Raw genomic sequence first — 26665 nt, 5'->3', positions numbered from 1 at the left:
TCTTAAGACGTTGTTAATATCAGCATGTAATTTTCTATGTCTATCTTACAGGGGAAATTTTCGCTTTTTGTAAACTGCGAATTTAGCAGTTTAGTAAAGCTTTACTACCTCCCATGTACAACGGAGCTATACCTGTAGATTTAAGTGCCACTGGTATCTCCCCTGTATCCAGGCTCTTTCTCCATATTACACTGATACTTTACATTTCCTTATGAATGTTGAACTCCACACGCCACCCTGGAAACACAAACCGAAACTGTCTCTATTTTCCGCTTGTTACAACTTGTAATAAAGTTGTTACATTTTGGCTTAACGTGTTCATGACGTATTAGAACGTTGTTACAACTTGCTATATTGGTTGTTATAACTGGTTAGGAGGTGTTAAAACTTGTTCGAACGTTGTACCAACGTCGTAGTTTCGGTGTGTGTTTGGCGGGCAGGACGAGGGGCTCAGTGCATGGGCATGTTGTCACTTTCCCTTTCAAAGTCTTCTCCATTGGCATTTGTGGCACTTGACATGTTGCGAAAGCAACACCCATGACGAGTCTTGCAATATCACATTAATTCGACTCGGAGTTTTATCTTGCTATATTGTAAAATATCTCACACTGATATCCACAGAATTTTCAATAAAACTATAACTATCATACTTAGCCTGTAATGTGTTCATGGCATCACCATGGTTTCCCCGTCCTCCCATTCGTGCCCTCCCACTGCCTCCCGAGTGTCACCCCTTCAAACCCCCTCCAAACACCCTCCAGTCACCCTCCAATCACCCTCCAAACACCCTCCAGTGTTCCGTCGCAAAGCGTGTTCACAAGACCTACAGATTGGTACCTAACGAGACGGACAGACTGAAGCAAAGATAGTTACATAGTATTAAATTTAGTTTATTGCTAACGGATGCAAATAATTATCTGGTCAGATAAGTGAGTCTCTAGGGGGAAGCTTCAGGTGAGGATAACAGCTCACGCTTGCAGCTTCACCACGAACTTCATTGACATTGCTAATGGAACCAAAGTCTTAATTAAAAAATAGAGAAGCAGCTTGGGAGAACAACGGAGAGAGAGAAAGAGAAAGAGAGAGAGAGAGAGAGAGAGAGAGAGAGAGAGAGAGAGAGAGAGAGAGAGAGAGAGAGAGAGAGAGAGAGAGAGAGAGAGAGAGAGAGAGAGAGACAGACAGACAGACAGACAGAGACAGACAGAGAGATGTGATGACATGCGTTGGGATGCAAAATATGTTCCCATTTACTGTCCTTATTTCTCATAATTTTCCTTTTCTTCTTTTTTTTGGAGGAATGATGCCGGGGTCAAGCCAAGCACCGAGTTGACCCGGGCACCGCCGGGTGGTCCCATTTAGTAATATATATTGTGTATGTGCTTTGGGCAGGAAAAATACAATCAATTTGAAAGGTTCATACCTGTCGCAATATTTGCAACAGGCCGGAGTCCATTGTGGGGGAGAGTTGATGGTGGTTCCACAGACCAGCGGCGGGAGAGCCTGTTAATCCAGCCCGTCCTGCAGTGAGAGTTACTGCCTCCATCAATCACATTCAATTGCCCACGTCCAGCTGACCGTATATGTAAAGTATATTGGACTCGTGTTACTTGCTGGCCTCCGGAACACAGCCCCGTCCCCAGCGGGCAGCTTGCGACTAACAGCCTGGTTGACCAGCCCACCAACTAGGAGGCCCGGTCAGATACCGCGGGGGACATGTATCCCCCAAAACCGGGACAACCGGTTAGATTTGCCACTCAGATACTACGACATATTTATTTCAGTCGTGTTATCTCTTAGTTACTTATTTATCTGACATACTAATCTATTTACAGTCTGCTAGGTATATGATTGTACATCTACTAATCTATTTACAGTCTGCCAGGTATATAATTGTACATCTACTAATCTATTTACACTCAGCCAGGTAAATGTTTGTACATCTTCTAATCTATTTACAGTCTGCCAGGAATATATATGTTTGTACATCTACCAGCCTTAATTTACAGTCAGCCAATCATACGTCTCTCATCAGTTTCCCGTTTACCTGTCAGTATGTCAGGCAGTCACCTGTTGACCCATCAGACAGACGTATGTTTACTTGTCAGGACTTGTCATTATTGTCTATCACAGGTGATAGACAATAATGTCCAAATTAATAGCCATGACTGATGACCTGGCCTGCCTGCTGGTACATCAAAGGCGGCCTTGTTTGACAATATATGTGCCAAAAATGGCCTTTTTGAAGAATCTATTGGTCCGTAGTCAATTTTCCTCTGTTGATGTCTGTTTAATTTGGAGCGAAAATACACACTATTTTTTTTTAATTGTTTTTTTTTTTATTACTACGCGAATGTGCGTGTGTGTTTTTTTTTTGTCTGAAGGGTGGGGTTGGGGGGTTGAGGGGGTGTAGTGAACTGGGTGATATTAGAAGGCTATGTTTAGATTAGGAGGTGTGTGTTTGTGTGTGTACTCACCTATTTGTGCTTGCGAGGGTTGAGCTTTGGCTCTTTGGTCCCGCCTCTCAACTGTCAATCAACTGGTGTACAGATTCCTGAGCCTACTGGGCTCTATCATATCTACATTTAAAACTGTGTATGGAGTCAGCCTCCACCACATCACTGCCTAATGCATTCCATCCGTTAACTACTCTGACACTGAAAAAGTTCCTTCTAACGTCTCTGTGGCTCATGTGGGTACTCAGTTTCCACCTGTGTCCCCTTGTTCGCGTCCCACCAGTGTGTGTGTGTGTGTGTGTGTGTGTGTGTGTGTGTGTGTGTGTGTGTGTGTGTGTGTACTCACCTATTTATGCCTGCAGGATCGAACATTAACTCTTGGACCCTGCCTTTCAAGACGCCAGTTGTCTAATGCAATGACTCCTGCCTATTTCATATTCACATTTATTTTTAAAGTCATGAATGGAATTTGTTTCTACAACCAAGTCCTTTAGTTAATTCCATTTTCCCACTGCTCTTATGCTGAAAATAAACTTTCTGACATCTTTATGTCTCATCCGAGTCTCAAGTTTCCATCCATGTCCCCTTGTACTGTTGGTATTCATTGTGAATATATTCTCTTTTTTTTCCACTATGTCAATCCCCTAAACTATTTTATACATTTCTGTCGGGTCTTTTTTTCTCTTTTCTAACGTAGTCAGGTTTTGTTCCTTCAGTCTCTCTTCGTACCCCATCCCCCTCACAATTCAGCGACGAGCCTCGTCGCAAACTTCTGAATCTTTTCTAGTTTCCTTATGTATTTTTAGATTGGGTTTTACGATGGGTAACCTATGGGGCGCCATATTCTAAAACTAGGCTCACATACCCACCGCAGCCTGGTTGGTCCGGAACTCCTTGGAAGGAAACAATCTAGTTTCCTCTTGAAGATGTCCACGGTTGTTCCGACAATGATGTTCTAACTTTTGCTAATGTACAGTAGAGTACGCTACTGTTTTTATTCTATTTATAAGAGCCACCGGAGTTAGGTTTGATATTATATCCACTCCCAGGTCTTTTCCTCGAGTTACTAGAGGTCGTTTCTCTTCATTGTGTACTATTTCTTTTGTCTCGTCACCTGTTCTCATTTCCATTCCCTTACAATTGCTGGTGTTGATTTCCAATAGCCATTTCTCTGACCATCTCTGCAGCTTGTTTAAGTCATCTTGGAGAATCTTAGAGCTCTGACAAATCTTCTTGTTATTTATTAGACAGCCCACAACAGCTGCCCATGACTCGGGGTACCCATTTACTGCTAGGTGAACAGAGGAAACTCTGCCCAATAGTTTCTGTCCCCACACTCGGTGATTAAACCCGAATCCCTGGGTTGTGAGCCGAGAACGTTGACCACAAATAGACCACAGGTCTGTGTGTGTGTGTGTGTGTGTGTGTGTGTGTGTGTGTGTGTGTGTGTGTGTGTGTGTGTGTGTGAGTGTGTGTGTGTGTGTGTGTGTTAGAGGGAGTCCATGCAATCGTGTTTGTGTGAGCGTTTGTGAATGGGAAGGGTAATAGCATTCAAGTGTGCTTCCTTTAAATTGAGTTGGTTACCGGCCTGTGTTGTGCTTCGGGTGTCCCCCAGTTATGGTATTGTTTAAAAATATTAGATCAATTTTGGGGAGAGTTAGATAGCAGCGAGTGTGCAAAGTTGGTGTGGGTTTGTGTATATATTCACCTGGTTGTATTCACCTAGTTGTTCATGCGGGGGTTGAGCTCTGCTCTTTCGGCCTGCCTCTCAACTGTCAATCAACTGTTTCTACTACTATTACTTTTTTTTCCACACCACACACACACACCCCAGGAAGCAGCACGTGACAGCTGACTAACTTTCAGGTACCTATTTACTGCTAGGTAACTGCCCATCGTTTCTCGCCGGCGCCTGGGATTGAACCAGGGACCACAGGATCACGTGTACAGCGTGCTGTCCGCTCGGCCGGCCGGCCTGTGTATGTGTGTGTGTGTGTGTGTGTGTATTGCATATACAGAGCAGAATATGTCTCTGATATTTTGTTACGAGTGTATGGGTACAGTGTGTTCATGGTGATGTGTGTGTGGGGGGGGGGGGAAGTTTGATGGGGGGTGTGACAAGGTATGGGGGGGGGGTGGAGACAATGGAGGGTAGGTGAGGGAGACAATGGGGGGGGCGGGTGAGGGAGACACTGGGGGGGGGGGGGTGAGGGAGACACAGGGGGTGGGTGTGGAGATGGGATGGGTCGGCAGGCTACACCTACCACAGCAATGCATGAGTCGCCCCCCTGTATATTTTCCCTTGTATTTGTCACCAGTTTAAATTCCATGCAATTGCCTCGCATATATTTGTGCTGGATATTACTGCTTGTTGGAGTGTATGTGTTTGTGTGCTTTGTGTGGGTATAGGCTTTCTTGTCTGCTTGTGGCCTGCTTGTGACCTGTATTTAATGACGCTCCAGAGGTTGATAGGCCCAACTTGTATGTTTCATTTATACATATTTATACATAGAATACATTTTACTTTCATTTATACATAAAAATGGGTGCCCAACTTATTTGTTTACCTGTAGCTTACCTGATGACCAGACCACACACTAGAATGTGAAGGGACGACGACGTTTCGGTCCGTTCTGGACCATTCTCAAGTCGATTGAGAATTGTCCAGGATGGACCGAAACGTCGTCGTCCCTTCACATTCTAGTGTGTGGTCTGGTCATCATACTTTAGCCACGTTATTGTGACTCATCGCCTGCATGTAGCTTACCTGTAAATGGTTTCGAGACTTCATATCTCCAAATCCTGCCTGATTTCTTAATTGTGTTATTCTTGTGTTAATTTGATAGTTAAGGATGTGGCTTGGTCAAGCCCTGTAACTTAATCCCAGAACAGCCTTGATACAGAGGCACCTCTTTACGTAGAAAATACAGTCTGTATGCTGCGTTTTATGTTCTCGCACTGTAATGTGGCGGAAATAATAGAAAATGCCTGTAATGGAGGCCTAATTGGAAAATTGACAAATTAACATGTAATGGGAGAGGGACAAATGCGGGTTAATGAAATTTAACTAGAAATGGAAAAGTACACATGTAATGGAGGTGATGAGAAGATAATAGTCGAGTAACGGGGAGCGGGGAAAAAATATTAAAAATGAAATGGGACCTGCAAATGGGGAAATCCTAAATGTGTTAAAAGGGGGGAAGAAATTAATTCAATAACTCAAGTGTACTGAATCATGCAAAATAATAATGAGGAATGAGAATAAAGACAATGGCTTGTCTCTCAGACATTTATGGAAATATTGGTATTTCTAGAATCAAGAAACATAGCAACAAAATTGTTTAGAAAGGAAAGTCATTGAACAAATCAAATAGTGAGAGCAGCTACATATATTTGCAACAGGAAACAATACCCAGTTTGGGAATGTATATGATTCCAGACTTTTATACACGGTATACCTGAGACTGGTGTCTTTGATGCCCAAACCTCACCACTGACAGGGAAGAAAAACTACGTTTCGGTCCGTCGTGGACCATTATCAAGTGTAAGGGTCCAGGATGGCACGAAACGTCGTCGGTTCTACGCTTTCCGATGTGTGGTTTGGTTATCATATCTTCAGCCAGGTTGTTGTGACTCATGGTCTGAATGTGGTGTATGTGGAGGGAACCTGCGGGTCGCTCCAAGCAACAGCCTGGTGGTCCAAGCTCTCACAAGTCAAGCCTGGCTTCGGGCCGGGCTTGGGGAGTAGAAGAACTCCCAGAACCCCATCAACCAGGTAGCTAAGCCTTCTCATGCACCAGTCTTCTCACGAAAAAAGGCAAAGATCAGTCTTTTTATGAACCAGTCTTTTTTATGAGCGAGTCTCCTCATGAACCAGTCTCCACATGAACCAGTCTCCACATGAACCAGTCTCCACAAGAACCAGTGTCCACATGAACCAGTCTCCACATGAACCAGTCTCCACATGAACCAGTCTCCACATGAGCCAGTGTCCACATGAACCAGTCTCCACATGAACCAGTCTCCACATGAACCAGTCTCCACATGAGCCAGTCTCCACATGAACCACCATCAACATTCAGGCCAAATATTCCAGATATTATGCGAATTAATGTGCCAATTCCACCGCGAATAAGGTAACGCCACAAGAGACTATTACAGTTATTCTCCCGACGCATAATGCGTTATTCACTCAGGTGTTACAGTGACCAGGTGGGTAAAAGAGAGAGATGCAGAATATCCTGTAATTTGCTGATTAAACCCCCTGGACCCTTTAATATTCTGTTAATTGATGTTTATATGAGCTTGTTTGGATAATTACAATACATTATTTTTTCCCTACCACCAAAAACATTTTCATGAATGTACCATGACACAAAGCTCGGGCTTTAGTGCTTGTTCGCGTTTGTTATGTGTATTGAGCTGTTAACATCATAGTTATCGCGCTGTTGTACAGTTGGTGCGGCGCGATGCTGTTTTATGCTTAGTAATTAAGACAATAATAACTGGCAAAAAAATACTGGAGCTTAAGGGTGGTACAATGCTTCATATTTAATTCAAGTATTGGAGAGTTAAATTATCGTTTCCCTTCGCGTCAGTGTGATTGATCCGGGTCACGAGAAGTGTTTGCCGAGCCATTATGATAATTAGAGGATAGTGTGTGTGTGTGTTTTTAACTCCTGCGGTGGCGCTCAGGAACTGGTGTGGTGCTGCCAATTGTTGGGCCCACTCGCGTTGGTATACTGAGGGGGAGTGTGGTGTGTTGTATGTTGGTGGTGGTGCTGGGGAGTATTGTGGGGGTGTGCTGGGGAGTATTGTGGGTGTGTGCTAGGGAGTATTGTGGGTGTGTGCTGGGGAGTATTGTGGGTGTGTGCTGGGGAGTATTGTGGGTGTGTGCTGGGGAGTATTGTGGGTGTGTGCTGGGGAGTTTTGTGGGGGTGTGCTGGGGAGTTTTGTGGGTGTGTGCTGGAGAGTTTTGTGGGTGTGTGCTGTGTGGTCTAGTGTGAGTTTGTGGTGTGGTCTAGTGTGGGTTTGTGGTGTGGTCTAGTGTGGGTTTGTGGTGTGGTCTAGTGTGGGTTTGTGGTGTGGTCTAGTGTGGGTTTGTGGTGTGGTCTAGTGTGGGTTTGTGGTGTGGTCTAGTGTGGGTTTGTGGTGTGGTCTAGTGTGGGTTTGTGGTGTGGTCTAGTGTGGGTTTGTGGTGTGGTCTAGTGTGGGTTTGTGGTGTGGTCTAGTGTGGGTTTGTGGTGTGGTCTAGTGTGGGTTTGTGGTGTGGTCTAGTGTGGGTTTGTGGTCTGGAAGTGTGGGGTTGTAGTGTGGTGTTCTGTTCTGACGACATATGGTGGGCAGTATTTCTTTTATGTTGTTTAGGCTTACTATGAAGTGTGATGCGGAGTTGTGGCGCGCGCTATGTTGTGTTATTTTTAGCGTGTGTAGTTGTGTGTGGTATGTTGTAGTGTTGTGATTGTGTTGGGGTGCAGTGTTGTTGGACAGTGCACTGGGGTGTGTTGTCATGAAGCGTTTCTGCTGCGCTTGTCGATTTTGTTGTCTTTGTCGTACACTGAATTTGTTTGTTGTGGCGTTGGAGCTGTCACGGCGTGCCAGGTCGTGACGGGAGTGCCAGGTCGTGACGGGAGTGCCAGGTCGTGACGGGAGTGTCAGGTCGTGACGGAGTGTCAGGTCGTGACGGAGTGTCAGGTCGTGACGGAGTGTCAGGTCGTGACGGCGTGCCAGGTCGTGACGGCGTGCCAGGTCGTGACAGGAGTGCCAGGTCGTGACGGGAGTGCCAGGTCGTGACGGAGTGTCAGGTCGTGACGGAGTGCCAGGTCGTGGCGCCAATACCTTCAGCGACTGACACCAATAGCCTGAAGGATCAATAACATCTCATTGAGGGGGTAAATGGACCTCCTCGCAGTCACAGTGAAGGTGATAGACAAAGCGGCGGCGATGGTGATGAGGGGGAGGGGGCGATAGTGATGAAGGGGGAGGGGGCGATAGTGATGAAGGGGGAGGGGGCGATAGTGATGAAGGGGGAGGAGGCGATAGTGATGAAGGGGGAGGGAGCGATAGTGATGAAGGGGGAGGGGGCAATAGTGATGAAGGGGGAGGGAGCGATAGTGATGAAGGGGGAGGGGGCAATAGTGATGAAGGGGGAGGGGGCGATAGTGATGAGTGGGGTTAAGCCATTGTGATAAATGGGGTGGCGATAGTGATGAATGGGGCCTCGATGAAGATAAATAGGGCAGCGATAGTGATAATGGCCACTGTTAATGAGAACAGCGACAGTGACGTGACAAGAGTTATTGATGATGACCATGGCAATTGCGAACATGGCAATTCCAATGCTACTATTGATGGTGATGACAACGCTTGTGATATCGTTATTGATAACGGTAATATTAATTATGTAAAGCACACCGACCAAATAAAACACATTAATTATTGGATGAGAATGGGGCAGAAGGGCAGGTAGGAACAGCCCCTGAACCAGGATAACAAGTGATTTCATAGCCTAAGGATAAGCCGGGATAGCGAGTGGCTTTAAATCTGATTTGGAAACCCAGACGGCTTTACATGTGTAATGGAGAACCTGCGAGGAACTTCACTCTTCTCCCGGCTAGGAAAAGTGAATTTGTTCGCCGGAGGACTCTAAGAGCTGATGAGTTATTCGAACTGTGGGTTGCGGATGTCGACCCAATTTAGGGTCTGTAATGTGGGCTGTTCGTTGTTGGTTACTGTGAGGCGAAGTTGTGGTTACCTTATTAGTGTTTAGGTAAAGTTTGGGTCTTCTTCCTCTCTGTGGGAGTTGGGTTTAAGGTCCGTCACACCCTGGTGAGGGTCATTCAAGCTGCCGCAATGGCTTCCTGATCATCTAGCAAGTATATACTCTCAGTATATATATATATATATATATATATATATATATATATATATATATATATATATATATATATATATATATATATATATATATATACACACACACACACACACACCTAGAGTCAGGGTCACCCATCTGGGCTTCCTGTCAGTTTCCCTCGTGTTGGGGCCTGAGGATTACACACCAATATTGACGATTGGAACATCTTTCATCACGCTGCAATGAATCTCAGGGCTGTGGCTCCCAATCATGGTGCTGAGAATCACAACCAATCTCAGGGCTGCAACATTCTTTGTTGTACTGGGAATCCTAACACCGCTTAGGGCTGAACAATCTTTCAGCTTGGTGCTAGGGATCCAGTGCGGCTTGGGTTACCACCAATATATTATATAGGGGGAGGCTGATTAATTCGTTTGCGGGTTGAAGGGGGCCACACACACACACACACACACCCGACCACCATGAATATGCTAACGACCTGTAGAGTGCTAACGAGAACACCCCTGGTTGATTACGACGAGACGTTAGTGGAAGCCAGGCAGGGGTGGGTCCTGGAAACTTTAATATCGACTTTCGACTATCGTCGATTCTCGCTCATGTTTGGTTTGTCCACATTTAATATTTGACTCGTGTAGTGTGTAGGTAATGACTTCCCATTCAAAGAGTTTTGCGACAGTGGTTCGGTATTTTTATATGAGATGAAATGAGAAGGGGCTGCCCATGCAGCAGGGCGCCTATTCAGCAGCGGGAGGCTGAAAAGGTTCACCAAGAAGAGGAGGACACTCTGGTCAGTAGATGAAAAATGGTTATTGAAATGGTTGAAGCCGGTTGATGAATCTTCCGAATATTAAATTTATACTGGGAATTTTTTTCCGCTTAATTTTTTTTTTTACTGCGTGGTCTGACTCTATTGCCATCACTTATCTCCCTTCTCCCTTATCTTCCTTCTCCCTTATCTTCCCTTTCAAGTATATCAGTTTCTGACTCTCTTTAATTTCCCATCTTAGTTTATAAACCATTACATTTCCCTATTACAGTTCTTTGTTGTGTTTTCTTCTCTATATTCATCGTCTTGTCAAATTCATTCCCTACTCATCGTCCTCAATCTTCCCTCTCTCTTGTCGTCCTCTGAATCCTTCCTCATCTCAACCTTTTGTCTCTGCATCCCCCCCCCCTCGCCATACCCCTCCTGTTCCACTTTTTGTCTATTCATCACCTTCCCTTCCCATTTGCCCCTCTCACTTACTTCGCCACTCAACCAGGAGAAAATTATAATTAACTTTACACAAACGTCCGAAGTTAGGTAATTTCTCAGTGTTGTTTGGCTTGGTGAGATTACACTAGAGCATAGCCGAGGTGGAAGAGGAGGCACTGGTGGAAGAGGAGGCACTGGTGGAAGAGGGAGGCACTGGTGGAAGAGGGAGGCACTGGTAGAAGAGGAGGTACTGGTGGAAGAGAAGGCACTGGTGGAAGAGGGAGGCACTGGTGGAAGAAGAGGCACTGGTGGAAGAAGAGGCACTGGTGGAAGAAGAGGCATTGGTGGAAGGGGAGGCACTGGTGGAAGAGGAGGCACTGGTGGAAGAGAAGGCACTGGTGGAAGAGGGAGGCACTGGTGGAAGAGGAGGCACTGGTGGAAGAGGAGGCACTGGTGGAAGAGGAGGCACTGGTGGAAGAGGAGGCACTGGTGGAAGGGTAGGCACTGGTGGAAGAGGAGGCACTGGTGGAAGAGGAGGCACTGTTGGAAGAGGAGGCACTGATGGAAGAGGAGGCACTGGTGGAAGAGGAGGCACTGGTGGAAGGGATGGCACTGGTGGAAGAGGGAGGCACTGGTGGAAGAGGAGGCACTGGTGGAAGAGGAGGCACTGGTGGAAGAAGAGGCACTGGTGGAAGAGGAGGCACTGGTGGAAGAGAAGGCACTGGTGGAAGAGGGAGGCACTGGTGGAAGAGGAGGCACTGGTGGAAGAGAAGGCACTGGTGGAAGAGGGAGGCACTGGTGGAAGAGGAGGCACTGGTGGAAGAGGAGGCACTGGTGGAAGAGGAGGCACTGGTGGAAGGGATGGCACTGGTGGAAGAGGAGGCACTGGTGGAAGAGAAGGCACTGGTGGAAGGGATGGCACTGGTGGAAGGGGAGGCACTGGTGGAAGAGGAGGCACTGGTGGAAGGGATGGCACTGGTGGAAGGGATGGCACTGGTGGAAGGGGAGGCACTGGTGGAAGAGGAGGCACTGGTGGAAGGGATGGCACTGGTGGAAGAGGGAGGTACTGGTGGAAGAGGAGGCACTGATGGAAGAGGAGGCACTGGTGGAAGAGAATGCACTGGTGGAAGAGGAGGCACTGATGGAAAGGAAGGCACTGGATCACCGCATCCAGGTCATTCTACTCACGACACAAGTGGATGGAATAGGAAAGTAACAACATCTGAAACTCTACCCTATCCATCCATCCACTAACCCTTCCATCGCTCACTCCAGTGCCACTCCACACACACACACACACACACACACACACACACACACACACACACACACACACACACACACACACACACACACACACACACACACACACACACACATGATGCATTAGGGGGTGATGTGGTGGAGGCTCACTCCATACACAGTTTCAAGTGTAGATATGACAGAGCCCGATAGGCTCAGGAATCTGTACACCTGTTGATTGACGGTTGAGAGGCGGGACCAAAGAGCCAGAGCTCAACCCCCGCAAACACAACTAGGTGAGTACAACTAGGTGAGTACATGAGGTATGAGCTACGAGGAGAGACTCCGGGAATTAAACCTCACTTCGTTGGAAGACAGAAGAGTCAGGGGACACACACACACACACACACACACACACACACACACACACACACACACACACACACACACACACACACACACACACACACACACACACACACACACACACACACCCACACACACCCACACACACACACACACACACACACACACACACACACACACACACACACACACACACACACACACACACACACACACACACACACACACACCCACCCACCCCCACACACACAATGTCACCTACTGGGTCTGGTGTAACCGGGAGCTCTCCCAGGGGACTACACACACACGGGGGCGAGCATGTAGCGGTCAGGCATTAATTACACACGGTAAAAATCCTGGCCGCAAGCATTTGCCTGATCCGGGCCGGCTGGCAAAAGGTTAATTGAGAGTGGGTTCGTTGCAGCCGGCTCCTGGCCCCAGACCCCTTTTAAAGTGGAGTTTGCAAAGTGATGTGAAAATGGCATTTCAATTTCTGAATAATCCTTTGATGAAGAGAACGTTGACAGAATAAAATGCAGAAACTTGTGATTATTCTTTCAGGACTGTGAAATCACAAGGGAGGGGGGATGGGCTTTGAAATATATAAACACACAGTGTTTATATTGACTTCTTCTGAAGACGTATTAATATACGAAAGTACTTAAGGAAATTCCTGTTTCAATTTTCCCCCGTGGTCTGACACTGTCACATTTTTAATCACGTGTTTATTTTCGTGATTTACACACATATAAACACACAGGAATAGCATTGTTAACATTGTGTCAAGCACCTGGGAACATAAGACAGATAAGCCTTACAATATACAGAGATTTAATATACATGGTCCATACATATATTTAGATGTATATACAATATACATCTAATTATACAGACATTTAATATTCAGTCACAGTAACCTGACTGGACATTTGACACTTAACACGTCTGTAAATATTGGAGAATATAAAGTCTTATTTTGAGATAAGGGAAGGGGAGAAAGGGAGAGACAGGTTAGGTTAGGTTAGGTTAGGTTAGGTTAGGTTAGGTTAGGTTAGGTTAGGTTAGGTTAGGTTAGGTTAGGTTAGGTTAGGTTAGGTGTCAGCCTTGATGTATGGTGTTGTGTACTGGATGCTTGGCTCTAGTTAACTGGACCCAGATTCACGAAGCAGTCACGCAAGTACTTACGAACGTGTACACCTTTCCTCAATCTCTGACGGCTTTGGTTACATTTATTAAACAGTTTACAAGCATGAAAACTTCCCAATCAGCTGTTGTTATTGTTATAAACAGCCTCCTGGTGCTTCGGAGCTCATTAAATGTTTAATAATTGTAAACAAAACCGCCAAAGAATGAGAAAAGATGTACAGGTTCGTAAGTGCTTGCGTTTAGTAAGTAAGTGCTTGCTTGCAAGATTGCATGCATTACATGCAAACACACGCAAGTGCTTGCTTGCGTAAGGTCACCCTGAGACAACAGCTTCGTGAATCTGGCCCGTGGTGTTGTGTACAGGGAGCACGGCTGTACCCATCTAACACATCATTACCCCAAACACGTGGGTTACAATGTTAAACCAACTACGCCCACAGACAAGCGCCGTAGATGGTATAATAACCGTGTATACTCAACAGTTTTATAAGCTGCCAGCTGCGTTCATTTGCTGTTCACTACAAAATACCTTAATTTAACAGGAAACATAACAAATCGTGGTTGCTAAACACTCCGTTTACAGGACGTGTGATGAGGATAACTCGGGCGCATCCGATCCCATGATCGTCGTCGCCCCTAAATCAACACAACATGAGGATAACTCCGCCTTATTACAACTTATTGAAGCCATGAACATGGGGGTACCATAGGCATGAACAGATGAACACTGATGAACATTGATGAACAACAGAGACCCTAGGCTCTTTAGTCTCAAATATAGAAAAATATTGACTTATCAAAAATTGAACACAGTCGATTAAGTCTCGTCTGGGATCCTCTTGGACGTAGGTTCGAACCCTCATCACGGCCCTTGTGGATTTGTTCAAAAGTTTAACATTTTGTAGAAGAAATTGGAGTTGTTACTGAAGGAAGAGTCGGATAAACCGGATTGTGTTGGCAGAATTGGCATGCGGACTGATGGCACCAACAGCCTTACCGATCGAGGTATTTCTAGAAAAGCCTTGGGTTTTCTAGAAATAAAAAAAAACAAGACTGGATAGTAGAGCGACGGTTTCGCTTCATGCAGGTCGGCGTTCAATCCCCGACCATCCAAGTGTTTGGGCACCATTCCTTCACCCCGTCCCATCCCAAATTCTTATCCTGAGCTCTTCCAAGAGCTATATTGTCCACTCAGCAGTGGACACACTCAGCAGAGGATACACTCGAGGATACACTCAGCAGTGGACACACTCAGCAGTGGACACACTCAGCAGAGGACACACTCAGCAGTGGACACACTCAGCAGTGGACACACTCAGCAGTGGACACACTCAGCAGTGGACACACTCAGCAGAGGACACACTCAGCAGTGGACATACTCGAGGACACACTCAGCAGTGGACATACTCGAGGACACACTCAGCAGTGGATATACTCGAGGACACACTCAGCAGTGGACACACTCAGCAGAGGACACACTCAGCAGAGGACACACTCAGCAGTGGACACACTCAGCAGTGGACACACTCAGCAGAGGACACACTCAGCAGTGGACACACTCAGCAGTGGACACACTCAGCAGAGGACACACTTAGCAGTGAACACACTCAGCAGTGGACACACTCGAGGACACACTCAGCAGTGGACACACTCGAGGGGTGCCAAGTCCAATACACCTACGCAGGAGAGAGTAAAATGCTGATTGCATGTGTGCGTTGGAAGTGACAGGATGTAGGCAGGGAGCGGGCGGTGGGAATACAACCACAGCTGTGGTTGTATTCCCTTGAATACAATCACAGCTTGGCTGCTGTTGGCAGTGAAGCGCCTCGGGGGGGGGGGGGGGGACCAGTACGTAAGTCTGAGAGTACCAGCACGTAAGTCTGAGAGTACCAGCACGTAAGTCTGAGAGCACCAGTACGTAAGTCTGAGAGTAGCAGTACGTAAGTCTGAGAGTACCAGTACGTAAGTCTGAGAGTACCAGTACGTAAGTCTGAGAGCACCAGTACGTAAGTCTGAGAGTACCAGTACGTAAGTCTGAGAGTACCAGTACGTAAGTCTGAGAGCACCAGTACGTAAGTCTGAGAGTACCAGTACGTAAGTCTGAGAGTACCAGTACGTAAGTCTGAGAGTACCAGTACGTAAGTCTGAGAGTACCAGTACGTAAGTATGAGAGCACCAGTACGTAAGTCTGAGAGTACCAGTACGTAAGTCTGAGAGTACTCTCCCAAGGAGTGGCGACGTGACCTCGTTATTATCATTTCGCTAAACTCGTATTGTTAACGTTTGAACTGACCAAAGCTTCAGGAATAAGCTTCAAAGCAATAGAGCTTATTCACACACTCACCAGCTAATTCAAATAGAGCTTATAGCTCAAATAGAGCTTATATATAATAGAGCCTATTCACACACTCACCAGCTAATTCAAATAGAGCTTATAGCTCAAATAGAGCTTATATATAATAGAGCTTATTCACACACCAGCTAACAAAGACTGCGTTGAGTAGAAATTAAACTGAAATGAAGAAACGATAAGAATGAAAAGAGAATGAAAGGTGAAAGAAGGGAGAAAATGAAGGAGGTGGAAAAGAGGAGCGAATGGGAGGAATAGAAGAGAGAAGAACACGGAACTGAGGAGAGATATACGATAGTGAAGGGGCGGCGAGGCTGGTGATAGTGAAGGGACGGCGAGGCTAGTGATAGTGAAGGGAAGTGTTGTGTAGGAATATCAACATGTGTTGCGGGAAGTTTGGTAAGCCAGATAAACTCCAGAGCAGTGGCCCAATGATGGTGTTGATGAGAGTGAGGATTGTGGCGATGATGGTGTTGATGAGGGCGAGGATTGTGGCGATGATGGTGTCAAATGTGTTGTGATGGCTCTGGAAGGAGGGGCTAGGGGGAAGGGGAAGAGAGGACAGACAAAAGGGGAAAGAACTGGAAGAGGAGGGAGAGAGAGGGAGAGAGAGGGAGAGAGAGAGAGAGAGAGAGAGAGAGAGAGAGAGAGAGAGAGAGAGAGAGAGAGAGAGAGAGAGAGAGAGAGAGAGAGAGAGAGAGAGAGAGAGAGAAAGAGCGAGAGAGAGCGAGAGAGAGCGAGAGAGAGCGAGAGAGAGCGAGAGAGCGAGAGAGAGAGAGAGAGAGAGAGAGAGAGAGAGAGAGAGCGAGAGAGAGAGAGAGAGAGAGAGAGCGAGAGAGAGAGAGAGAGAGAGAGAGAGAGAGAGAGAGAGAGAGAGAGAGAGAGAGAGAGAGAGAGAGAGAGAGAGCGAGAGAGAGCGAGAGAGAGCGAGAGAGAGAGAGAGAGAGAGAGAGAGGGAGAGAGAGAGAGAGAGAGAGAGAGAGAGAGAGAGAGAGAGAGAGAGAGAGAGAGAGAGAGAGAGAGAGAGAGAGAGAGAGAGAGAGAGAGAGAGAAAAGTTTGAGGATAAATAAGCTTAATTTGAGCCACTCGAGTATCAACCATCATGAGAGAACTCGATAAACACCTCCGAAGGATACCTGATCAACCAGGCTGTGATTCATTCGCCAGGCTGCGAGCCAGCAGTCTAGGTCACCAGACCATCAATCAGGAAGCCTGGTTAGAGACCGGGCCGCGGGGACGTTGATCCTCGGAATCACCGCAAGGTAAGTTGGTGGTTCTGAGGATCAGTGTCAATGCGGCCCAGTCTCCGACTATGGACATCTTAGTCTGTTCTACCAAACTGTTGGACGCCGCTACTTGTAGTAGTCCCACGTATGACTCCACAGCCCGGTTGATCAAGAGACTGGGCGATGAGAAATAAAAACATGAAGAACGGAGGGAGAGATAACGGAATGAAGAAATAAAGGAGTGTGGGAATAATGTCAGAGAACCTAACGCTAAAAAAAGCACAACAAAGCAAGCGATATATACAAAGCCATAAAAGCGATGGGGAGAATAATGAGAACTTAGAGAACAAGGGGTGCCACCCTAACAGTGCCACTCTTCAAGGTACTGGTGCCCTCTCGTCCGGAATGTTGTCAAATATCTGAGATGGAAAATATATGTAGACGGTCCTCACTCCTCGCATACGAACTTGGATTGTACCTGGATGGTGTTCTGGGAGTACTTCTATTCCCCCAAGTCCGTGCCCGAGGCCAGGCTTGACTTGTGAGTTTGGTCCAACAGGCTGTTGCTTGGAGCGGCCCGCAGGCCTACATATCCACTACAGCCCGGTTGGTCCGACACTTCTTGAAGAAAAGTGTCCAATTTTTTTTCTTGAAGATTTCCACTTTTGTCATGGGAATATTTCGTATACACCCCATGGAGGATATTGAACAATCATAGCCTCTGATGATCATAATGTTCTCTGATTGTGCCTATGACTCCTCTGTTCTTCATTGGTTCTATTTTACATTTCCTTCCATATCGGTCACTCCAGTATGCTGTTATTTTACTGTGTAGATTAGGGACCTGGCTCTCCAGTATTTTCCACGTAAATATTATTTGATATCTCTCTCGTCTCTTTTCTAGTGAGTACATTTGGAGGGCTTTGAGACGATCCCAATAATTTAGGTGCTTTATCGCGTCTATGTATGCCGTATATGTTCTCTGTACTCACTCTATTTCAGCAATCTTTCCTGCTCTGAAGGGGAAAGTGAGTACTGAGATCTGAGCAGCCGCCACTCTCTGAACGGGAGTGATATATTCAATCTCATTGTCTATACAGGAATGTAATCGTAATGTGCCATCTACTTATCTTTTGTTGGTTCTGGGATTAAAGTTCTCGCGGCCCGGTCTTTAACCAGGTCTAGTGGTTGGCTGTCTGGTCAACCGCCACTGCTCGCAGTTCGATGTATGAATCACAGGCTGGTTGATCGTGTATCCTTTGGAGGTGTTTATCAGGTATTCCCTTGACCGCCGTGAGAGGTCGGTCAGTTATGCTTAAATAAATGTAGGGCCTTTAATGTTGACAGAGTTCTCTCTCAGCGTACCCATTGTACCTCTGCTTTTCAACGGGGCACTTTTGCACTTCCTGCCATGCCTCTTCGTCTCATGAGGAGTTATTTCCGTGTGTAACTTTGGAACCAGTCTCTCTGATATTTTCCAAGTGTTAATTAGTATCTCTCTCTCTCTCTTTCTCTGTATCTCTCACTCTCTTTCTCTGTATCTCTCACTCTCTTTCTCTGTATCTCTCACTCTCTTTCTCTGTATCTCTCACTCTCTTTCTCTGTTTCTCTCTCTCTCTTTCTCTGTATCTCTCACTCTCTTTCTCTGTTTCTCTCTCTCTCTTTCTCTGTATCTCTCACTCTCTTTCTCTGTTTCTCTCTCTCTCTTTCTCTGTATCTCTCACTCTCTTTCTCTGTTTCTCTCTCTCTCTTTCTCTGTATCTCTCACTCTCTTTCTCTGTTTCTCTCTCTCTCTTTCTCTGTATCTCTCACTCTCTTTCTCTGTATCTCTCACTCTCTTTCTCTGTTTCTCTCTCTCTCTTTCTCTGTATCTCTCACTCTCTTTCTCTGTTTCTCTCTCTCTCTTTCTCTGTATCTCTCACTCTCTTTCTCTGTTTCTCTCTCTCTCTTTCTCTGTATCTCTCACTCTCTTTCTCTGTTTCTCTCTCTCTCTTTCTCTGTATCTCTCACTCTCTTTCTCTGTATCTCTCTCTCTCTTTCTCTGTATCTCTCTCTCTCTTTCTCTGTATCTCTCTCTCTCTTTCGTGCGCGCTCTAGGAAATACTGATTTCAATATTTTAAGCAGTCCTAATAATCTGAATGTGTTGATTGTTTTACTGTATTCGGGAAGTAATGGACCTTTACATGTCATCTGTGCTGGCTGGCTGCGATTTTTCCAGCTGTAAACGGAGCTATTAAGACAACTCGAGAAATCCACTACAGGTAAACATATGCAGGAGGGTGAGGTAGGGATAGTGAGCAACGGAGAGGGATGGGGAGGAAGAGAGTGGGGATGAAGCAAGATGAGAGAAAGTGGTAGATTATTAAAATTATGATAATTGCGTAAGTATAAAGTAAAAGGGAAACCGCAGTAAGTGGAGAGAAGAGTAAGGGAGAAGTGAGGAAAGGGTGGTTATTTTGAGATGATTTCGGGGCTTTAGTGTCCCGCGGCCCGGTCCTCGACCAGGCCTCCATCCCCAGGAAGCAGCCCGTGACAGCTGACTAACACCCAGGTACCTATTTTACTGCTAGGTAACAGGGGCATAGGATGAAAGAAACTTTGCCCATTGTTTCTCGCCGGCGCCCGGGATCGAACCCGGTTCCACAGGATCACAAGTCCAGCGTGCTGTCCGCTCGGCCGACCTCCTCCCCCTGTGGGAAGGGGGAGTAATGGAAAGGGTAGTGGGAAAGATGAGTATAGTGAGACAGAGGAAAGTCAAAGGTAGGGAAGGGAACTATCAGGGTGAAAGCGCCAAGCCATTACGACTATATAGCACAGGGAAGGGATCAGGATAGGATTTGGGATGGGTCGGGGGTGGGGATGGGGAGGAATGGTGCCCAACCCCTTCGACGGTCGGGGATTGAACGCCGACCTGCACGAAGCGAGACCGTCGCTCTACCGTCCAGACCAAATGGTTGGATAGTCAGAGGAAGACTAAACTAAAGTATTTGTTTATTTTATTTTAAATAAAATAAATAAAATAAATAAAATTATTTAAATTCGTCCGAACACAAAATATAGTCAGTGCAGGAGAGTTAGCATCAGTATATTTGTATATGCTTTTGATATGGACTTAAAATCTACTCAAAATAATTGAAGAGAAGTAATTGGAATGTATATAGTAATTGGTTTTATATCAGAAATAATTGGAATGTATATACTAATTGGTTTTACATCAGGAGAAGTAATGCTATTGAACGTCGCCAGCTTTCAGCAACATCACTTTGCTGTTTAAATTGATGCAACTCCGTTGGTGTTCATCCCAATTTTAATTGACGTTTATTTTTCCTTCTTTTTTAAAATCCTGATTTTTTTTTTTTTTTTTTTTTTTTTAGGGTGTTCAATTAGGATGATCAAATAACTATTAACGAATTGTTATAAATGCGTTTTAATTTGTCAAATAATATCAAACAAATAGCCTAATATTTGTTGGGTAAGAAGTCATTGACGAAAAAAAATAAAATATTTTTGTTAATTTCAATTGAATCTCATTTATGAATAACAAAATTGAATTAATTCGCTCTAATTATACTCATGGAACGCAGTCCAGAGATTGGACTAAATGCCCCTAAATGGGGCATTTAGGTCTACTGTACAGGACTATTATATTCTATAGGACCACTGTGTCCTATAGAATAGGAGTGTAGGACACTATAGAGTGTCCTACACTCCACCATCCCTACATGGTGGAGTGTAGGGATGTTGTATAATCTTATACAACATCCCTATTGTATAAGGGATGTTGTGCTCTGAAGAAAGTTTTAAAGTGTATCATTGTTGACTTGGCATCTCTAGGGCTTGTCGAGGCCAGGAGGGTGACAATGTCGAGGCCAGGAGGGTGACAGTGTCGAGGCCAGGAGGGTGACAGTGTCGAGGTGAGCAGGGTGACAGTGTCGAGGCCAGGAGGGTGACAGTGTCGAGGTGAGCAGGGTGACAGTGTCGAGGCCAGGAGGGTGACAGTGTCGAGGCGAGAGAGAGGATTCAAGTCTACCTTCACCTCCTCTCTGAAGTTATTCTCTCCATTTACAAATTGGTGCGACGGTCCTTGCTTTGTGGTTGTGGTGTGTGGTGGTCGAGGGGTGGGGGGGGGGAGGTGGAGGACCAGTGTAGCAAAGGGGGAGGGTGTAGCAAGCCGAGCTTAAGCTTAGGAAGGGTGTATCAAAGCGAGGGAGGGACCATTCAAGCTTTCTTTGCCACTTGTCAGCTCTGCGAGATCAGAGTATGCACCAGGATTTGATGAAAAAAACTGTTCCCAGGTCGTACCACGAGTGTTGCCGGGGCTTGGTTGGTCATGCAGCTCATGTAGTGATAGTTCCAGGAGCAACCAATTCTGTGTACCCCAGGGGGGTGGGGGGGGAGTTAGCCCTGGTAATGCAGATTCTAATATGGTCAGTTAAGAGAAGTCTTGAGTGATTATACATCCTAGATCCATTACTTTGCTTTTTCGTTCTATAGTTTAAGTTCAAGTATGCTTATTGAGACAAGAAAGAAATACATCTGAAAGGGATAGAGTAGCTTAGGCTATTTCTATAGTGTGAATAGTCTGAGACTGATCAAATGGTCAAGGCCGCAGGCAGCAATAGCCTGACTGATTATTATTTTTTTTTTTTTTTTTTTTTTTTTTTTTTTGAGATATATACAAGAGTTGTTACATTCTTGTACAGCCACTAGTACGCGTAGCGTTTCGGGCAAGTCCTTAATCCTATGGTCCCTGGAATACGATCCCCTGCCGCGAAGAATCGTTTCTTCATCCAAGTACACATTTTACTGTTGCGTTAAACAGGGGCTACAGTTAAGGAATTGCGCCCAGTAAATCCTCCCCGGCCAGGATACGAACCCATGACATAGCGCTCGCGGAACGCCAGGCGAGTGTCTTACCACTACACCACGGAGACTGTAAATGTGGTCATGTGGTCAGACGTTGACAATGAAAGCAGAAAACTCTAGTCTCCGGTCCCAATTACCAACAGATATATATTCCCGGTAATGAGTCAGAAATGATGGTGTGGCAAGTGTAACTCACCATCTACACAGTGACTCAACCATCACAATTCACCGCTGTCAATTATAGCCATCGTCTTGCTTTTAACAGGAAGCGAAGCGAACTATCAGGAAAAAGCGCCAAGCCATTACGACTATATAGCACTGGGAAGGGGTCAGGATAAGGATTTGGGATGGGACGGGGGGAAGGAATGGTGCCCAAGCACTTGGACGGTCGGGGATTGAACGCCGACCTGCATGAAGCGAGACCGTCGCTCTACCGTCCACCCCAAGTGGTTGGGGCTTTTAACAGGAGAACCTTGGAGAACGTCACTGGAAAATGTCCTCTATCTCTTTAATGATGTCTTCACGTCCCTTCCGGCACCTTCCTTGCTTCCGGGCGAGATTGTAATTAATATTTGTAAAGACAGGATTGCAGGCAGGCTGGCAGGCATGTATGTAGGCAGGCAGGCAGGCAGGCTTGTATACAGGTATGCAGGCAGGCATGTAGGCAGGCAGGCAGGCAGGCAGGCAGGCAGGCAGCCAGGCAGGCAGGCAGGCAGGCAGGCAGGCAGGCAGGCAGCCAGGCAGGCAGGCAGGCAGGCAGGCAGGCAGGCACGCAGCCAGGCAGGCAGGCAGGCAGGCAGGCAGGCAGGCAGGCAGGCACGCAGCCAGGCAGGCAGGCAGGCACGCAGCCAGGCAGGCAGGCAGACAGGCAGGCAGGCAGGCAGACAGACAGGCAGGCACGCAGCCAGGCAGGCAGGCAGGCAGGCAGGCACGCAGCCAGGCAGGCAGGCAGGCAGGCACGCAGCCAGGCAGGCAGGCAGGCAGGCAGCCAGGCAGGCAGGCAGGCAGGCAGGCAGGCAGGCAGGCAGGCAGGCAGGCAGGCAGGCAGGCAGGCAGGCAGGCAGGCAGGTAGGTAGACTTGTATGCAGGTATGTAGGCAAGCAGGAACAATATGATGCGTGGTGCATCATATTCAGTGACGCATATTAAGTCCTCAACTCCTGCTTGAGGACCCTTGGGAACGATAAGGTAAAGCCGGGTAAAGGTAATAATTAAATTACAAGGAACATTTCAGATTAAAGACTGAAGCTATAGAAGTGTAAGGTGAATGAAGGGTGAGTAAGGGATGATATGGGCTTTGAGTGAGGTGGGAAGGGTAGAGTGAGTGAGATAGCGGGCAGTGAGTAAGAGGGTGATACGCGAGTGAAAGGGTGAAGTAAGGGGTATGAGGTGGATATAGGTAAGGTGAATGATTGGTGACGACTCTTATCCGTCAATAAACTGGTGAATGGTGTACAGGTTTCTGAGCCTATTGGGATCTATCATGTCTTCATTTGAAACTCGTGTGTGTGTGTGTGTGTGTGTGTGTGTGTGTGTGTGTGTGTGTGTGTGTGTGTGTGTGTGTGTGTGTGTGTGTGTGTGTGTGTGTGTGTCTGTGTCTGTGTGTGTGTGTGTGTGTGTGTGTGTGTGTGTGTGTGTGTGTACTCACCTAGTTGTGTTTGCGGGGGTTGAGCTCTGGCTCTTTGGTCCCGCCTCTCAACCGTCAATCAACAGGTGTACAGATTCCTGAGCCTATCGGGCTCTGTCATATCTACACTTGAAACTGTGTATGGAGTCAGCCTCCACCACATCACCCCCTAATGCATTCCATTTGTCAACCACTCTGACACTAAAAAAGTTCTTTCTAATATCTCTGTGGCTCATTTGGGCACTCAGTTTCCACCTGTGTCCCCTTGTGCGTGTTCCCCTTGTGTTAAATAGACTGTCTTTATCTACCCTATCAATCCCCTTCAGAATCTTGAATGTGGTGATCATGTCCCCCCTAACTCTTCTGTCTTCCAGCGAAGTGAGGTTTAATTCCCGTAGTCTCTCCTCGTAGCTCATACCTCTCAGCTCGGGTACTAGTCTGGTGGCAAACCTTTGAACCTTTTCCAGTTTAGTCTTATCCTTGACTAGATATGGACTCCATGCTGGGGCTGCATACTCCAGGATTGGCCTGACATATGTGGTATACAAAGTTCTGAATGATTCTTTACACAAGTTTCTGAATGCCGTTCGTATGTTGGCCAGCCTGGCATATGCCGCTGATGTTATCCGCTTGATATGTGCTGCAGGAGACAGGTCTGGCGTGATATCAACCCCCAAGTCTTTTTCCTTCTCTGACTCCTGAAGAATTTCCTCTCCCAGATGATACCTTGTATCTGGCCTCCTGCTCCCTACACCTATCTTCATTACATTACATTTGGTTGGGTTAAACTCTAACAACCATTTGTTCGACCATTCCTTCAGCTTGTCTAGGTCTTTTTGAAGCCTCAAACAGTCCTCTTCTGTTTTAATCCTTCTCATAATTTTAGCATCGTCCGCAAACATTGAGAGAAATGAATCGATACCCTCCGGGAGATCATTTACATATATCAGGAACAAGATAGGACCGAGTACAGAGCCCTGTGGGACTCCACTGGTGACTTCACGCCAATCGGAGGTCTCACCCCTCACCGTAACTCTCTGCTTCCTATTGCTTAGATACTCCCTTATCCACTGGAGCACCTTACCAGCTACACCTGCCTGTCTCTCCAGCTTATGTACCAGCCTCTTATGCGGTACTGTGTCAAAGGCTTTCCGACAATCCAAGAAAATGCAGTCCGCCCAGCCCTCTCTTTCTTGCTTAATCTGTGTCACCTGATCGTAGAATTCTATCAAGCCTGTAAGGCAAGATTTACCCTCCCTGAATCCATGTTGGCGATTTGTCACGAAGTCCCTTCTCTCCAGATGTGTTACCAGGTTTTTTCTCACGATCTTCTCCATCACCTTGCATGGTATACAAGTCAAGGACACTGGCCTGTAGTTCAGTGCCTCTTGTCTGTCGCCCTTTTTGTATATTGGGACCACATTCGCCGTCTTCCATATTTCTGGTAGGTCTCCCGTCTCTAGTGATTTACTATACACTATGGAGAGTGGCAAGCAAAGTGCCTCTGCACACTCTTTCAGTACCCATGGTGAGATCCCATCTGGACCAACCGCCTTTCTAACATCCAGATCCAGCAGGTGTCTCTTGACCTCCTCTCTCGTGTGTGTGTGTGTGTGTGTGTGTGTGTGTCTGTCTGTCTGTGTGTGTGTGTGTGTGTGTGTGTGTGTGTGTGTGTGTGTGTGTGTGTGTGTGTGTGTGTGTGTGTGTGTATGTGTGTATATAATGAGGTCACATGTGCGGATCATCTAAGACCTGACTTGACTTTAGCTCCCGAATTTATCATCGGTCTACGATCCTATTGGTCTTTTTCGTTCGACCCGACTCGGTCTTTGACCCGACTCGGCCTGATTCGACCTTCGACCTGGCTCGATCAAATACAATGGTTCTTCGATGACCCTCGAAAGTTTAATTTAAAAGTTTGGAGTCGCTCGCTGACAGTTGGGGCGAACCGAAGCCAGAGCAGCGGTCCGGGCAGCGGTTCCAGCAGCGGTCCGAGCAGCGGTTCGAGCAGCATCACATACTCTAAACTTTCCTAATCGTTCCGTATAATATACCAACAATAACACGCCTTTAATAAACCCCAAAAACCTCAATAATTCTTGAATAAACAAAGGGGGATGTTCTTGATAACTCTGTTCATTGATGAATAACGTAATAACATTGTTCTTCTCTTTCCTCAGGTACCTAACACCTGGGCTGTTCAACATGTGTTGTGAGTATACCTCTGTCCCGTGTTCTCATATATTAATTGTTATATAAGTAATGATTATACTAGCTTATAAGTGAAATAGTGATGTGTATATAGGAGGCAGCTTACTGTGACGTAGATACCCATCAAACTCCCACCTGCACCACCAGGTGGTCCTGGGATAACACCTGCACCACCAGGTGGTCCTGGGATAACACCTGCACGGCCAGGTGGCTCTAGGATAACACCTGCACGGCCAGGTGGCTACAGGATAACACCTGCACCACCAGGTGGCTCTGGGATAACACCTGCACGGCCAAGTGGTCCTGGGATAACAGCTGCACGGCCAGGTGGCTACAGGATAACACCTGCACGGCCAGGTGGCTCTGGGATAACACCTGCACGGCCAGGGGGCTCCAGGATAACACCTGCACCACCAGGTGGTCCTGGGATAACACCTGCACGGCCAGGTGGTCCTGGGATAACACCTGCACGGCCAGGTGGCTACAGGATAACACCTGCTCGGCCAGGTGGCTACAGGATAACACCTGCTCGGCCAGGTGGCTACAGGATAACACCTGCTCGGCCAGGTGGCTACAGGATAACACCTGCTTGGCCAGGTGGCTCTGGGATAACACCTGCTCGGCCAGGTGGCTACAGGATAACACCTGCTGTATAAACATGTAGCTTTTAAAAGTAGTGCGTAATTAATAGCGTAATTGACCTTGAAACATGTCTACCCCAAACGGTGTGCTATCTTCACTTTTAATGATGATAGAAGAATTATCTATCTTCACTTGTACAAGTGTAGATAGACATATTTCACTTGTAAAAATTGAAAACAAAAATAATAACAGCCTTTCAGACGAAGGAATCGCCAGGGGAAGCCTCTGACCTCTCGAAATCGTCAACAGGTAATGAACAGGTATGTTTCCTATTGTTCTTTAGTTACCTTACTCCTCTCCTCCCTTCCAAGTTGTGGCTGGGGTTACCCTTTCCCCTCTCAAAGTGTGGTTTAGGTAGAATTGTGCACATTTGAGGGGGTAGCCAGCTCTGTGCGAACTCCAGGTGAGGGCAAGAGGGGGTCTGTTCCCCCCTCCTTCCCTTTCTTTGTGGGGAAGGGGTGG

At 46.6% G+C, this 26665-nt stretch overlaps 1 long non-coding RNA gene across 1 annotated transcript in view; it reads left to right on the top strand.

Annotated features, from left to right (window-relative positions):
- Nucleotides 1-25669, top strand: part of LOC138373359 (uncharacterized) — a 536801-nt gene extending 511132 nt beyond the window's left edge. The window contains exon 3 of the long non-coding RNA XR_011231162.1: nt 25531-25669. This is a non-coding gene — a long non-coding RNA (uncharacterized lncRNA). The remainder of the gene's footprint in view (nt 1-25530) is intronic.
- The last annotated feature ends 996 nt before the right edge of the window (nt 25670-26665 follow it).

Source organism: Procambarus clarkii, chromosome 42 (genome assembly GCF_040958095.1).
Source record: "Procambarus clarkii isolate CNS0578487 chromosome 42, FALCON_Pclarkii_2.0, whole genome shotgun sequence".
Lineage (NCBI taxonomy): Eukaryota > Metazoa > Arthropoda > Malacostraca > Decapoda > Cambaridae > Procambarus > Procambarus clarkii.
Note: the sequence above shows the minus strand (reverse complement) of the source record. Positions and strands in the feature narration are given on the sequence as shown.